The sequence below is a fragment of the Marmota flaviventris genome, chromosome 2 (genome assembly GCF_047511675.1).
Source record: "Marmota flaviventris isolate mMarFla1 chromosome 2, mMarFla1.hap1, whole genome shotgun sequence".
NCBI classification, from domain to species: domain Eukaryota; kingdom Metazoa; phylum Chordata; class Mammalia; order Rodentia; family Sciuridae; genus Marmota; species Marmota flaviventris.
The window spans coordinates 52,679,042-52,696,089 of record NC_092499.1 but is presented as its reverse complement, the minus strand read 5'-3'; the positions used below and the strand labels follow the sequence as shown (position 1 = coordinate 52,696,089).

Genomic DNA, 17,048 nt, shown 5'->3' with positions numbered 1-17,048 from the left:
TATAAGATAATGCAAGAAATTTAGAGGTGATGTGATTGTTCAACTTTAACACAATTAGTGAATTGATTATCTGATAGGGATTAACTGAGTGATAACTGAAAGCAAGTAGGATGTGAATGGAGGAGGTTGGGCATTGGGGACTTGCCTTTGAAGTATATGTTTTGTATCTGGTGTGTGGAGTCACCCTCTTTACGCTTCCTAGTGTGATCTTGTTTCACCTCCCTCCACCATACCTTTCTGCCATGAAGTTCTGCTTCACCTCAGGCCCTGAGGAATGGAGTCGGCCATCTATGGACTCAGAACTCTGAAAGTGTGAGCCCCCCCAAATGAACTTTTCCTCCTCCAAATTGTTCTTGTCAAGTATTTTGGTTACAGCAGTGAAAATGCTCATTAAAACAGTATCAATTTGTTATCCTCTTTGATAAAAAGTTTATTCAAATGGTTTGTCCATTATTGAATTGTTATTTTCTTATTTTTCTTGAGTTACAAGATATATTTACATATTCTGCATGCAGTTTCTCCATCAGATACATGATTTGCAAATATTTTATTCCATTTTGGTTTAGCTTTTGATTTTGTCTGAAGGAAACTTTAATATATGCATGTTTATAGCTCTCTGAACAATATAAATATGTTGCCTCTTCATAAATGATTTGGATGTCAGTTTTGCTTTCACTTTTTTTCTTTATATTTGTATAAAATAAAATCTGCAATATGGACATGTAAATATACCCTTGTTTCCTTTTTGACATGAAAATCTAGAAATAATGCTTCTAAACTTTCTTAAGATTTCAATAACTATAGATTTTATGGTAGCATGGAGACAAAAATAAGAATATTATAGACAGGTCTGTCTTAGAGACATTGTTTATAATTAATTCAATTGATGATGCCTGTGACATTTCACATATAATGTTCATATTTTCTGTCCCATCAATTCAGATATTAATCTTGGTACTTCTTTCAATTTCCACGTAACAGATTTAAAAAAAAAAAAAACACTTGGTAAAACACTAAAAAGTTTTAAACATCTTAACACTTTCTTGCTATCACTCAAGGGCATTAAATTCAAATTTAACATATGTGTTCTCTTTTCTTACAAGTTCATAGAATATTCATCTACTTAGTAATTTTTCAGGTTATCTTAACCCAACACTCCTCAAATTAAGCTTCTTTCATCTCTTATCTTCTCCAAAGCACACATTTTGTTTCACCTCTTAATATGTATAACAGCTTAACAATCTTTTATTTCTCATATTTATATGCAGTCATCCTTTTGTTTAGGTCTTATTTTCTACCCTAACAATCTTAAGCTTTCCTAAAACCTAAATAATAATCTTGCTAAAAAGGATTTCTACAGCTGATTACGAAAAAAGCAAAACTTATATTCTCAGTTCTGGCCTCATTCCTCTAAGTTTTCCTTACTAATAACGTACTCTGCTCCAAAATAAAATAAAGTAAAAGCAAGGAAAACAGGTTTAAGAAGGCTCTGAAGGATGAAATGAAGGAAGCAAACTTTCTGAGGAATAATGTGGCAGCGGGTTACTTTTATTTCCTATAGAACCTCATATATTTTAGAGTATTATAGAACCTTCAAGTAGGAATTGACATCAGGAAAAGAAAAAATAGATCTAGGAAACATTATTGTCCTTAGCTGAAAATCTTCACATACAAAGAATGGGGTCAATCAATCATGGAATAAACCTCCAAAACTATGTTCCCAAATATACCTTCTCTCTTTGTAAGTGGATTCACTCAGGTATTTTGTTTTGGAAAGCTGACTTAATGAACCTGAAAAACAAATCATAACAAGATAAAAAAGAAATACTGAATATTTTATAACAGATAAAACAGAAAAATAAATCACTAAAGACAGAGGAAAGTTACACAATTTCCATGGAGTAAAACTTTGCTGTTCTGTACACTGATGTTTCATATTACTTTTCTGAGTAAAAAGCTGAAGCATAGTATTTAATTATGCACCCAAAGTAGACATCCTGGGCTACTTTTATTCAGTTGCATAACACTTTTTTTGTTCTCTACCAATGGGTGTACATAAAATCCTTAAAAGTTTCACTTACTGTTTTCTGTTTCCATCAGTAAATTTTTCCTATTAATGTCATAGTATTAAAAATGTGTTACCAACTTCAATATTTTGGTAGACAATTCTTCCAATATTCAGTTAGAAATCTTTCAGCATCTTTTACTTCACTTTTAATCTTATTCTGTACTTTATATGTGCATGTTAGATATCTTCTGTTTTCCTCAAATTTTTTGTTCACTCTGTCTCACTTTTTCTTTCCAGGCTCTCATCTGCATTTCTTCTGCAGATCTCAAGCTTGACTACTACTGAAACCCTTTTACTAAATTATCATGTTTTCCTTATATTCATACCTTTATAAACAAAATCTCAAAAATATCTCAATTTGATTATGCTACCTATTTGCTGTTAACCTTCTCACTGGTAAAATCAGTCACCCACTTCTCTAACCAATCCTACATCAATAAATAAAATAGCTGGGCATGGTGGCATGTGCCTACAATCTCAGCCTACAAACCTGAAGTAGGAAGATCTCAGGTTTGATCCTAGCCTAGAAAAATTATTGAGTCCCTGTCTCAAAATAAAATTTAAAAAGTCAGTGATAGAGGGCGCTGCTTTTAATTCTCAGTACCACAAATAAATAAATGAATAAATGCTCTAATCTATTGATCAATTTTAAGCATTATATTTTGCTACCCATGATATTTACAGTTCACTCCCAAGGAAGGGAATCTTGAAATTCCACCTATCATGGAGTGCAGTGAAATTCACTGCTTTATGTTTTAGTAATGGCTCCACTCCCTTCATATACACACAGTTTTACCTAGCAAAAATTCCATGGAACATTATTATCACCACCCGTCTGTACATACCCTCAACTCACATACTTGGTCTCTTCATTTAATTCTGTGGGGAAAGCCCAACTCTGTGTTTGCTGAGCTTCCACACCCTGCATCTGAATGGCATTGGAGAATAGCACACTAACTTTCTTCCAGGTCTACCTTAAATTCCTGGACAACTTAACAAACTTAGGAATTTTATTATGGATCTCTAACCCATTCACTTACCATCTCTTCTAGATTATAGTTTTTCATTTCTCTCATTTCAAACCTCCAATACCTCTTCTAGATTCACATTCTGAGCTGATGACTGTTTTCAATATCACTGAGAAAACAGAGACAAGCAAGAGAGAACTTCTATATACTCCCACTCCCACATCACTCTACCAACATATTGGTATATGAACCATTCTACTCTATCTTCTCTCCTCAAACTGTCCCTGATTATATATAAAGTCACCTCTCTACTTATGTATTATCAACTTCACCTCATCTACTTTAGAAGAATGTATTCAGAATTGTGCAGTCTTTGGCAGCATAATCATTACTTGACCTAAAATATTTTATGTAAGCAAACAAGTAAATATTTCAAGGTAAGTCACTGATACTTCAGATTTTATTTGTTATGGAAGAACAGTATAACCAGTCTTGACTATGATAGTCTTTGAACAATAATTTACCATATTGAAGATCAGTCAACTTTTTAGATAAAGTCATGTTCTTTCCTTCAACCTCTTATATGTCAACTTTACTGGCCTATCTTAGGATGAGCATATACAACTTGGGTCTGATAACAATAGTACTTACCACTTACCTTAATGTCATTTATTCATTACCTATATACCTAAACTAGAATGGAAGTTCAATGGGGCAGGGATCATATTTTTTCTTTTTTACCATTAATGTATCCACAGAATCCATTCAGTATCTGGTAGAATTTAGTTCTTAGTAAAAACACACTTATGTTAAATAAGCAATCTATTGGAAATCAATTAATATCAGAAGAGTAGATGATATTTACCCAAATTTTTACCTTAAAAAAAGATTACCTGAGCATCTTTGCCTAAGTAAAATCTATATGCTTCATCAAGATTTATTTGAATGTCCAGTATTTTCAGTTATATATAATCAAGAAATGCTCTTTTAAAATGATCCAATTTATGGATCATAGAACCATTAGTTGAGTACTATTTTTATTACTTCTGTGTTAAAACAGGTTTGAAATAGGATCTTGCTATACAATAATATAAAATACAATAATAATAAAAGACTTGACTAAACTTAATAGTAATTGTAAAATGAACTAAAAATAACACAGAAGTTTGAGTTACATTGGTTTTACTGTGGACTTAATTGGTAGAGTAGGAAATTAAATCACTGAAATGTAAAATGACCTCAGAATGAACATGATATTTCCATTTTTTAACCATCTTCATCAACAGAACATTTTTTTCAGGGACACAATCAATATGCATATCCATCTTATAACCAGAGTTACCATCTCATTTATAATTTTAAAGGTGCATAAGAGTTCTTATTTACCTTCTATTTGTCTACTTTCTATTTCTCTGCCTATTATCTATCTATCCATTGCTGCACCTCTCTATTATCTGTTTCTCTACGTCTATCTGTTCATGTCTGTTAAGTTTCTATTATCTCTGTTCATCTGTGTATCTATGCGTATGACTCTCTGATTTTTGCCTTTTTGTGTATCTATACCCCACCCCCCATCTCTGTATGTCTTCATATTTATTTACTTGTCCAGCTCTCTGTCTGCCTTTCTGATTATCAAGACATCTATCAATGCTATATGTTTGAATATATTTAATACGAACTGATAGGCTGAGTGTGGTAGCACATGCCTGTAGTCTCAGGTATTTGAGAAACTGAGGCAGAAGGATAACTTTAGCTCAGGAATTCAAGGACATATTTTACAATGAACAAGACCTAATATCAGCTCAACAGATAAAAGAAAAAAAGAGCTAAATATTTCTGTAATGTTAATGTACTTAATTAAATGTACTTAATTAAAATTACAACTTAGTATCTTCGGGCATTTTATAATTCCACTCTGATGAATTTGTATTATAAAAACATTCAAATTTGCAAAGATAGTTGTTATAAAAGGGGATGTTCATGTTGATTAAAATGCAAATGATTCAAATTATAGGGCAGAAATCAACTCTCGGTAATCTTGTCCCTAAGAAATGACCCATTCAAAAATTTCACACATTTTTGAAACTGACTTGAAGATTTTTCTGAAATATTGCATTGAATATTAAATGTCATTATTTGACTTGAAAGAAGTCAATATATTTTATGTTCTTAAATGTTATTAATTAGAGTATATGAATTAATTATTCACTAAAGGTCAATAATGATGACAATAAAAATCAGTTTTCAGATGAAGAATAGTAAAGATCAAACAAAATGCTGAAGTAAGCACAAATTTTGTTTCTTGAAACCTATTAATTCTTATACTTTCCCAGTATTTTTATATTATTCAAATTCAAACTTTAAAGACCTTTAGAGTAGATCAGTGGCAAATCCTCTAAACGTGTAATAATTCTCGTCACATTTTTTATTGCCAAGATTAAGAAAAAACATGAGTTTGATGCCAATTCAATTAGGCAAATTAGTAACATATCCAATGACCTTAACTAGAAGGAGTTAATTAAAGAATGAATGCCATCTTCTAGGAAGGGTATTAGTTATGTGTAAAGGGTTTCTTCCCTGCTCTGACCTGTTCTACAATTTTAGATTAATGATCTGAATAAGGGCATTTTAATATGTTTTAAAAGGCACTAAGGAGAATTGGTGACAAAATTGTACGAAATTTAGATCTGCATAACGAGATAAACTATACAAGATTAATTTAATAGCAATGCATATAAAGATTTGATATATTCACCAATATAACTGCATAATTTTTAAAGACAGAAGTGAAAAATTGACTTTTATAATTATAAATTCAATACTTTATCAATTTATTATAAATTTTATTGTGTATCTATTATGTAATAAGCATTCATAAATCAATAGCCTACAATAATAAAATTACTTATACAAATTATGAAATAATTTACAATAAAATTACCCACAATTATTAGTATTGTGATAAAACCTACTTCAAGTGAATTTTCAAAATTCTCTATGGTACTGAGATATTAGCTTAAGGGTTGTGCAAATTGAGGTCAGCAAACAATATAAGTAACTTTTAATTTCAAGGAACTTTGAGAGAATTTATTAAAGGGACTCAAAAATTTTAACCTTCTTCTTTGTGGTAAATCATTCAAAGAATGAGAAGCGTGTAACCTGGATAAATGAGTATCTGAAAAACATGAAAATACTCCCAAGATTTGATTTCCAAAATTATAAATGTAGGAAACTAGTTATATTTGTCCTCAAAAAGGAAACTGACAAAAGGAAGATTTTAAGAAATAACACTTTTATGAAATATTGTTTTCATATAAAGAAAAATCATACTTAAAAACAAAATTGTTTTCCATTTGTAAAATATAAGAAGAGTTATTTGTTTTGTCTTGTTTACTACTAATAACATGTACTCTTCATTGTCCTGTTTAAATGTTAAGAGGTAAAATCTCAGATTCTAGTTTATTCAAGCTATTGATCAGGATAAAGTATATTAATCATTGAGTTTGTGGAATTTTAGTAAAATCAGTATTCTTATTTTAAATTAAAAAATAAAGAGATGAGTTAAAGAAACATTGTTTTTTTTTTTTCAGAAATATATGCCTGGTTAAATTATGTTGAAAGATCTTCTCCTGGAACTACAAAAATGCTGGAATAATAGACATTATTTTATTTTTAATTTTATAAGATGTATATCTTTCTGCACAAGTTTGAGTATATATTGATAGATTTTTCATTGCCAGTAGATAAAGCAATATTTATCATAATACTTGTCAAACAAAATTGTGCCTGCAATTGTCCCTCTAACCTGAGCTAATTCAAGGCAGAGACCAGATTCATTATTAATTCCACAGTATTTGTAACACTGGCATATTGTGAATGCTTGATAAATGATTTTTGAATGAGAAATGCACTGCTCTTCTTTTATTATGTTTCTACCATCCTTGAACATTATTGCCTATATTAAATCCATACAAATTCCTTAAACATTTTTCAATTTTAGTGTGAAGTTATTTAAAAATGTAAATTATTACTCAGAGACCTTTTGTTCCATGACACTGTTACAGTTATATTTTTTAAATTAATACTGGGAAGATAAAAATAGGTGTAAAGATTATTTATCTTAGCAGCAGCTATGTTTTACTGGATATCCACTTCGACAATATCGTACAGAATATTTTCATACTATGTTCAGCGGGCTTTCAATTATACTTCCTTATCCTTAGCTATTAGAACAAAGTTTTATTTAGGAGACAAGATGGAGAAGTAAAGAAAGAAGCACGGCCCAGTAGTTCCTCAATACCCGACTTATAAAGCAAAAAGGCTGATGCTCAGTAAGGTGAGTAACAAGGGAACCTCACTGAAACAGTAAAAGGAAAATAAAGAAAAATCATAGCATTACTCAAAGTTGGTAACTGAAACAGAAGAAATAATACCTTAGTGACACCACAGCTATGGCCACCAGCAGAGCAGGGAGAGCAGACAAAAGAGATCCATGACTGGCTGATAATGAAATTAAAAAATAAAGTAAAATCAACTTAGTGAAACCTGTGGTTTACAGAGGAAGACTGATTTTTATAGACACAGAGCTGGTAGATACACATCTCAGTGAAAACAAATCCAAAGTGGTCTGCCGAGGTGAAAGCATCTCATTACAGGGGGGCTGGGGCTGTGGCTCAGTGGTAGAGCACTTGTCTAGAACTCATGAGGCCCTGGGTTTGATCCCCAGCACCGCATTTTTAAAAAAAAAAAAGGCATCCCATGAGGTGGCAAGCCCTCCACAAGCACTGTTCAGATGAGATTATACTTCCGGTGTGAAGATGCTGAAAGCTGTCACCACACAAGTTGTACATCTGTGAACAGAGATGGGTGGGGAGATTGGGAGCTCATAAAGGAAGCTATCAAAAACACTACCAGAGAGTGCCTGAACAGAAATACTTAAACAGAAACAAATAACATTTTAAAAGACCAGTATCTCAATTCCAAGGGAGAAAAGTTCCATAATATCTGGCACCCACTAAAAGCTGGTGTGAAGATATTCACTGCCATCACACAGACCATCTTCAATACTGGGTGGATATGTAGTAATTCACATCCATAGGGATCAGGAGGAAACCCATGGAGTCTTAGTCCCTGGACCTTAAAAATGGATTTCTTTGGAAGCTCAGCAGAGATAGAAAGTTCCACACCTATAGAGGGAGTGGACCAAATCTCAAATACCTACCAACAGAATTCCCAAAAGGATTACACAATTCAACAGCACTCCCCAGTCCATCCCACCCAATACTGGGAAATTGGAAGCTGAGAGCAACTACACATGACTGGAAGCCAGGTAATGAAGAGTGGCCAAAAACACAGAGCAAAAAATAAATACAAAGACTGAAAGTCCATCCCTGTCAATAGATTGGACCACCACAGTGGAATCAAGCCTTCCTTCCGTCTCTGATTAAGAATCTTTTTGTCTTTCTTTTACTCTCTTTTTTCTCATTTATTTCTCCATATGTCCATGTTTTCACTCCTTTTAAATTTCAGAATATTGATTAATTGATTTTGTATGTATGTGTGTGTGTGAGTGTGTGTGTGCGTGTGTGTGTTTTGAACATGCTCTGTGGTGAGCCGTTCCTATAGACCGTGGCCGCCATTAGAAGATGGCGCCGGCTTCCACTGTGGCCTGTGATAAACAACTCCTTTTTTGGAGAGTTGGCACGTAATCCCTTATCACCCTATGAGAAAGCTCCAAGTGGCAGCTTTGCATTGGGGCTTGAGATGCTTTATTAAGGCTGGGAGGGGCATCCGAGGGGGAGAAGAAGAAATATCAAGGACCTGAATAAACTGCTGAAAGAAGATTCCTGAGTTGCGTCTTCCTTGCGGGCAAGGGGTCGCGACAATGCTCTATCTACATGGATATATTATATATATATATATATATATATATATATATATATATATATATATATATATATACACACACACACACACACACACACACACACACAATTTATATGAGGGTTGAAGTTGTTTCATCTTACATCCCTCCTATCTTTCCCTTCTTCACCCTCTTCCCCCAGTAACACTCAAAATTTCCCATTCCCTCCTCCTATAATTCTTTTTACATTGGTTTCAGTTAACTTATTTTTCCTTCTTCTTTATAAATGATACCTACTCCCTATTTCTTGCCTCTCCTCTAATAACTTTTAAACACTGAAGATTTCTCTTGCCTTACTGTGATATTCACTTTTACTTAAGATTATAATCTCTTTAAATAATAGAAATTATATAGATTATGTAATTCCTACCCCATTCAAGTTGTTGTGACTATTAATATTGTGGACAACATGGTAGACACCTGCTGTCTAATACCTGATCTAGTTCACTTTTTTATGATTAGTAAAATTAGATATGTTGTTAAATGCTGATCCCACCATTCCTATGGAGGTGGCAATTGGAGTTATAGATGACAAAGTAGACATGGGCATTTATATTAAGGCTGTTACTGACATGAGTGCCATCCTTCATACACATCCTACTACCAAGAGGGATTGGCAAAAGATTGGAACACTTCAAGATTACAAAGTAGAAATTCTACTGTCAAGAAATACTCACATCCCACCCAAGCAACAGTGAATATCACCTGACACAAAATCTAGCCCCACCTGGGACTTACATTATGCCAACTCAAATAACTGAGGAGACAAAAATCCCAAACAAAAACCAGGACCCTGGGAAGAACAATTAGAGAGGGACCTCAGGGCCCACCTCTTGACATCTACTTGTATATTAAAAACAGACCAAAGTCCCAGAGCAAATAAAATAATCATACACAAAAGGACACCTGTAAAAACAAGGAAGAGGAACCTGTATAAATTGATGAGCAAGTCTAAGACCTATTAAAATTTGAGGAAACAGATAAGCAAATCTTCCCAATCCTTCAACAAAGGATACCTCTTATATTGAAATGGACAAGATCTCAGAGAAAGATTATTTCAAGAGTGCAAACACAGGAGATGAAAGACCTCTTCAATAAAGAAGTAGAAACATTGAAAACAAACCTATCAGAACTCCTCAAAATAAAGAATGTAGTCAATCAAATTAAAAATCTCTGGAAACCATCAATAATAGATTAGATTGTATAGAAGATAGAACTTCAGCCATTGAAGACAGAATTTCAGCCCTCAAAAACAGGCTATGTGAACTTAAGTACACAGAATGCATTAAAGGAAAAAAAAAATAGGACATAATCAGAATCCACAAGAACTCTGGGACGATATGAAGAGACAAAACCTGAAAATCACTGGGATAGAAAAGAACATGAAGATACAAGCTAAAGGCATTAAGAATATTTTCAATGAGATAGTTACCAAAATTTTTTCCTATATAAGAAATGGCATAAACATCTACATACAAGACCTGTATGGGACCCCAAATAGAACTATTCAAATGAGAAGTTCTCAAAGGCACATCATAAGCAAAATGCTTACGTAGAAATATAGAAAATTATTAAAAGCTGTAAGAGAAAACATCAGATTACATTTTGAAGCAAACCAATAAGTCTCATGACTGATTTCTCAATTCAGACCCTAAAATCAAGGAGAGCTTAGTACAAGACATTTTCTAAGTTCTAAAGGAAAACAATTGCTAGACAAGGTTACTATACCAAACAAAACTCAGTTTCAGGTTCAAGAGGTAAATAAAAACATTCCATGACAAAAATAAACTGAAAGAATTCATGACCACCAAGCTAGTACTACAAAGAACATTCAAAGATAAACCACATGCAGAGGAACTATAAAACAAATCCAAAAGCTCCCAAATACAGAAAGATTAATAGAAGAGTAATCTACTAAATGAGAATCAAGATAGTATTAAATGTAGCAAAAAAATCAAAATGGCAGTAAACTACAAACCCATATCCATACTCACTCTGAATGTTAAAGATCTCAATTCACCAATTAAAATACAGATTAGCAGAATAAATCTAAATTAAAAAAAAAAGATTTGACTATATGCTCTTTAAAAGAGGCTCATACAGCCATACACAGGCTGAAGATAAAGGGATGGAGAAAGTATTCTACACAAATGGATTCTGAAAAGAAGCAGGTTTACTATCCTCATCTCTGACAAAGCAGATTCCAAGCAAAAATTAATCAGAAGAGATAAAGAAGCCCACTGCATCTTGGTAAATGGAAAAAACAACAACAAAAATATATAATAGTAAGTATGTATGACCCCAATGTCAGCACATCCAATTACATTAAAAAAATACTCCTTGACACTAAATCTCAGATAGACCCCAACACAGTACTGCTGGGTAGTTTCAACACACCCTTATCACCAAGAGACAAATCATCAAAATATTAAATCAATACAGATAATTCCAACCTAAATAAAACTATAAATCAAATGGATCTACAGACCTACAGAATACTTCACCTCAAAATAGCTGAATTTATCTTCTTCTCAGCATCTCATATAACTTTTCCAAAATATACCATATCCTAGGTCACAAAGTGAATCTTAGCAAATACAAAACAAATATATAATATCATGTACCCTCACAGATCATAATGGAATGGAACTGGAAGTTGACAACAAAATAAAGTAATAGAAACCACAAAAACACGTGGAAATTAAACAGTATTATTTTAAATGAAGACTGGATCAAAGAAGAAATGAGAGTATAAATCAAGAAATTCTTAGAAACACAGGAAGACAGGGATATAACATATCAAACTCCCTGAGGCTGTTTGAAAGCAGTTCTAAGAAAAAAAAATATAGTACTGAGTGCCTTCATTAAAATAAATAGAGATATCTCAAATAAATAAGCTTATGCCCCACTTCAGGGCCTTAGAAAAGGGAGAACAAACTAAATTTAAAATCAGTAGAAGAGAGGAACTAATTAAGATCAGAGCCAAAAATAAAGAAATTGAGGGGAAAAAAACAATACACAGGATCAAAACAAGAAAGAATTAGTTCTTTGAAAAGACAAATAATATTAATAGACAATGAAGCTAACTAAAGAAAGTGAAGTCCCAAATCAATAAAATTTAACAACAAAAAAGGAGTTATCACCACAGAACCTTCTGAAACCTAAAGGATCATAAGAAAATATTTTGAAGATTTACAATCCAATTAACTGGAATATCTAGAAGATATTGACAGATTTCTAGACAAATATGACTTTCCCAAATTGAACCTGAAAGAAAAAACCTAAAGAGACCAATATCAACTACTAAAATGAAACAGCAATTAAAAGCTTTCCAAAAAAATGAAAAGATCAGATGGTTTCTCAGGTGAATTATACCAGACATTTAAAGAGGAACTAACATTATTCTCAAGTTATTCAATGAAATTGAAATGGAGGGAACACACCCTGATACACATGTGAAGCCAGTATAACGCTAATATCAAAACAAGACCAAAATGCGTCAAAGAAAGAAAAGTATAGAACAATATCTTTGATGAATACAGTTGCAAAAGTCCATAATAAAATATTACTAAACTGTATTCAAAAACACGTTAAGACAATAATAATACATCACGATCAAGTGTGTTTCATTCCAAGTATACAAGACTGTTTCAACAGAATTGAATCAATAAATGTAATTCGCCACTTAAATTGAGGATAAGAATCATATGATCATCTCAATAGATGCAGAAAAAACCTTTGATAAAATCCAGATCCATTTACATTAAAAACACCTGAGAAACTAGGGACTAAAGGAATTTACCTCAATATTGTAAAGGCCATTTATAACAAACCCAAAGAAAACTTATGTTTGAATGCAGAAAACACTAAAAGAATTTCCTCTAAAGTCAGAAATAAGACAGTGTTATTCCATATCACCTCTCCTATTCAATATAATCTTTGAAACATTAGCCAGAATGATCAGGCAAGAGAAATCAAAGCGATTAAAAAACAGGAAATTTAAAAGTAAAACTACTTGCTGATGATATGATTTTATATCTAGAAGATGCAAAAAGACACTTCCAGAAGACTTCTATAGCTTCCAAATGAGTTCAGTAAATATGATCAAAGAATACAAGATCAATGCCCATAAATCAGAAGCTATCATATATTTCAACAATGATTCAGCTGAGGAAGAATTCAGAAAAATCATCCCATTCATCATAACCTAAAAAAAAAGGAGGTGGGTAATTAATCTAACTAAGAAGGGAAAAGAGCTCTACAATAAAAATTAGTGAACACTGAAGAAAGAAATTGAAAAGACCTTAGAAAATGGAAAGACATTTCATTTTCTTGAATAGGCTAAATTAATATTGTCACTTTCCTATGTACATATATGAATACACCATAGTGTATCTCACTATCTTGTGTATCCACAAGAATAAGGTCCTAATTAGAATAAGATATATTCCATGTTTGTGTAATTATATGAAAATGGATTCTATTGTCATCTATAACTAAAAGAAACAATAAAAAAGACCATATTGCTGGGCTCAGTGTTGTATGCCTGTAATCCAAGCAGCTTGGGAGGCTGAGGCAGGAGGATCAAGAGTTCAAAGCCAGAAATCTGGGAAATGCAAATCAAAACCATATTAAGGTTTCTTCTTACTGCAGTCAGAATGACAATAATCAAGAATACAAACAATAGTAAGAACTGAGAAGGTTGTGGGAAATAGATACAATTTTATATTTTTGGTGGGTACTCCTACTCTATCTCTGTTTCCTGGCTACTATAGGGTGAGCAGTCATCATCTGCATGTTCTTTAGCCAAGATGTTCTGCCTCACCTCAGTCCCAGAGCAATAGAGTGGGCAGGCTATGGACTGAGACTACAAAATCGATGAGTCAAAATAAACTTTTCCTCCCCTAAGTTGGTTTTTTCAGGCATTTTAGTCATACTGACAAAAACATAACTAACACACTCTTCATTTTCCATATGATGCATGAGTGAAGGAATAGAATTTGATATTAGAGTTTTTGACTTCTAAATTAATGTTGAGCCTAGTATAATATGTTGTTTCTCATGAACAGAGGGTGGGTAAAATTTGAATATTTCAAACTACAGACATCCTAAAAGAGATGTAAATATATATATATTATATGAAATCTATAGATACATTATGTGTAATATATAATTATTAAAAATTTCACTAATTCTGTTTTTAGACTAATAGGATCAGATGAGCTAGTACTTACCTGTGAGATAATTAAGATTTTTTTTTTTTAGAAACTGTGGCTTACACAAATAGAGTGAGGAAGAATGTTCAATAATTTTCTCTATTCCTCCTAAAACTTTCAAAATTGTAACAAATTTTTAAATGATTACAAGATGATTGTCTTAATTCTAGGCATTGCAAACACATCTCAGGATGAAAAAAGAGATAAATAACAAAAGAGATAAAATGTGAAATTCAATAGGTCACAATCACAAAATGGGTGAATAAATAATAGACAATACATACACACTACACACATGTAATTTTGCAAATATCTGATTAGCCATCAACTTGTTTTTGATTCCTTTCTTCTATCTCCCATCAGAAGGCAATAGTTAAATCCTATTTTGTTTTCACAATATCACCTGAAACTGATTTCTTTGTTTCTTTCAGTGTCTTTAACTGAACAAGGATTTTTAAGCTGGTGATCTCAAACTTATCAACAAACACATACACCATGATAAAAATCTTTAGACTCTAAGAATTCCTAAATTAATTAATTAATTTTCAGTCAATAATAATTATTATATTGAGTATTGACACACAGATAACAAATGGTCTCCAAAGCAAATCCCCTTTACTTTCTTTTTTTGATACCATCTTTGTCTTTGAGGAATTTCCAGAAAAGTTCTGGATTTGGCTTGAAAAATTGTTGAAAGACTCATTGTTTTCTCTCTGTTCAGTTTTTTTTTTTCTAGGAAAAGAACATAGATAAATGTTCAACACATTTAAATGAATTTCTGAAATGCACATATCATTCTTTGCACGTATAAGTAATAGGGTTGTGGTGTCATATCTAATATGCATTCATCACAAGTGATAGGTGCTGTGTGCCAGGGTTTCTCATTTGGCTTGCAAACTCTGACATACATAGGTGCATTTGCAACATATCTAAGGACTGCACCTAATAAGAAAGATCTCAGTGCAATTTCTAGTGCATTGTTCCCAGGTTACTGTTTCCTCTCCCAAACAACTCAGAGACTACTGTGATGAGTATAATTGCCACAGTCTGGCTGGGCACAAATCACGAGCCACTCAAGCAGGAACAAATTTTATTTTCCAAACTCCCGCAAACGCCATCCACGCAGCCCTCCTAGGCACACCACACACACAAACCGGAATTCCCTCCACCAGAACTTCACCAACCAATGCCAACTCCCCAGGAATCCCCTCAAGAACTCCAAAGTAGTGGGTGCCCAAGGCAGACAGCAGGGGTCTATATACAATTGAATACACAATTAAGATGATGAGCCATCATCTTAATGGCTTGCCTCTCAACCATTACTTCTGGCAAAATGCCAGGGGCCATTCCGACTTGGCTGTGGCTCTCAACATCTCCCCCCTTCTGTTTAATTAAACAACAAGCATGTGGCTAGGGGACTCTGCCTGTCTTAGGTTGTCCAATACTACATATAGTTCTTACCCATCATCGGATGAGCAGACCTCAAGGCGTCAGCCTTCTGTCTTAGGTTAGTACCATTGCAATTGGATCTTACCTGTCATTGACTACTGGTCCAGCATACAGCCATACTTGTGGATAGGTCTTTGCACCAGTGGGGGGGGTGAGGTTCTTTGCCTCACCTCTGTTGGTCCCCAAATTTGGCCTTGGTGCCAGTGGGGGGGTGAGGTTCTTTGCCTCACCTCTGTTGGCCCCCAAATTTGGCCTTGGTGCCAGTGGGGAGGTGAAGTTCTTTGCCTCACCTCTGTTGGCCCCCAAATTTTAGACCAGCACAAGCAGAAGGGAGGAGGATGCAAAATGCCACGACACCAAGCCAAATGATGGTTCCTTTTGGAAAAATTGTGCCACCGATGACACCATCAGCAAAGATACCTCAGCACTACCACAATTCGCTGCACCAACAGATAGTTCACAATGCATACAAGTGATACATAGTCCAGGCAAGTTCTGCAAGAAGTTCAAAGCAGAGGAATCCATTAGTATGTTCATTTCCTCCCAAAGTAAATCGACTCCTTGATTGAGCATCACTTGTTGAGTTACATTATTCATTGATGCATCAGTTTATACAGTTTGTTGTGATAGCTATCGCAGAAGCTGTAGTTTGGTTTTATCTTTGTCTTCACCAGCACTGGGATGAAGATAGGAATTCTGGCAATGATGGCTAAAAAAAAATTATGTAGCATTCCAGCAGGCACTAAAACAAAAAGCAATTTTCTAAACAATTTAGTATCCTGAATAGAATTAGATATAATGAAAAGAAAGGTGAAAGTAAACAAACAGATCTGTTAACCTCCTTTTTTGTTCACATATTAAAACAATCCTCAACAGCTATTTACCCAATTTAAATTAAACCACTTAAATCACATGAATAAAAAATATTTGGATCCATATTTTCATGAGCGCTCCTCATATATGATATATGGACATACGCATATACAGACATACAACACAAAACACAAATGTGCACACATAATACAATACATACAATACATAACAATAATAAAGGCCTTGTATCTTTTCACAGGTGAAATCTCCATTGCAATGTTTAAAAACTCCACAGTCAAAAAATAGAAATGATCAGAAAAACATTAACGTAGGTATGTATGAGCTCAAAAAATAAAATAGAGCTTCATGATGTGGGAAAAGGCAATAATAAAATAGATATTGAAAAAGTCATCCTGGTTACCACCTGGGTTTGACTCTTCTTTGGATATCACATCCTTTTTCCTGTAACTTGCATAATGGGTCTGAAGGTATTCCCACAAGCAAGCCCCAAGGTTTTTTTACATTTGAAATAGGCTTTAGTGGTGTTCATTATTCATTAGCCTCCAGGTGTGGGAGAACCACTGTTCCAGATGTAAGGATATCAGCTGTTA

General features: G+C 33.4%; 1 non-coding gene across 1 annotated transcript; it reads left to right on the top strand.

The window, feature by feature from the left end:
• The first annotated feature begins 7,697 nt into the window (after positions 1-7,697).
• On the top strand, positions 7,698-7,770 carry Trnas-aga (transfer RNA serine (anticodon AGA)). The gene has a single exon. It is a non-coding gene; the product is annotated as a tRNA-Ser (tRNA).
• The last annotated feature ends 9,278 nt before the right edge of the window (positions 7,771-17,048 follow it).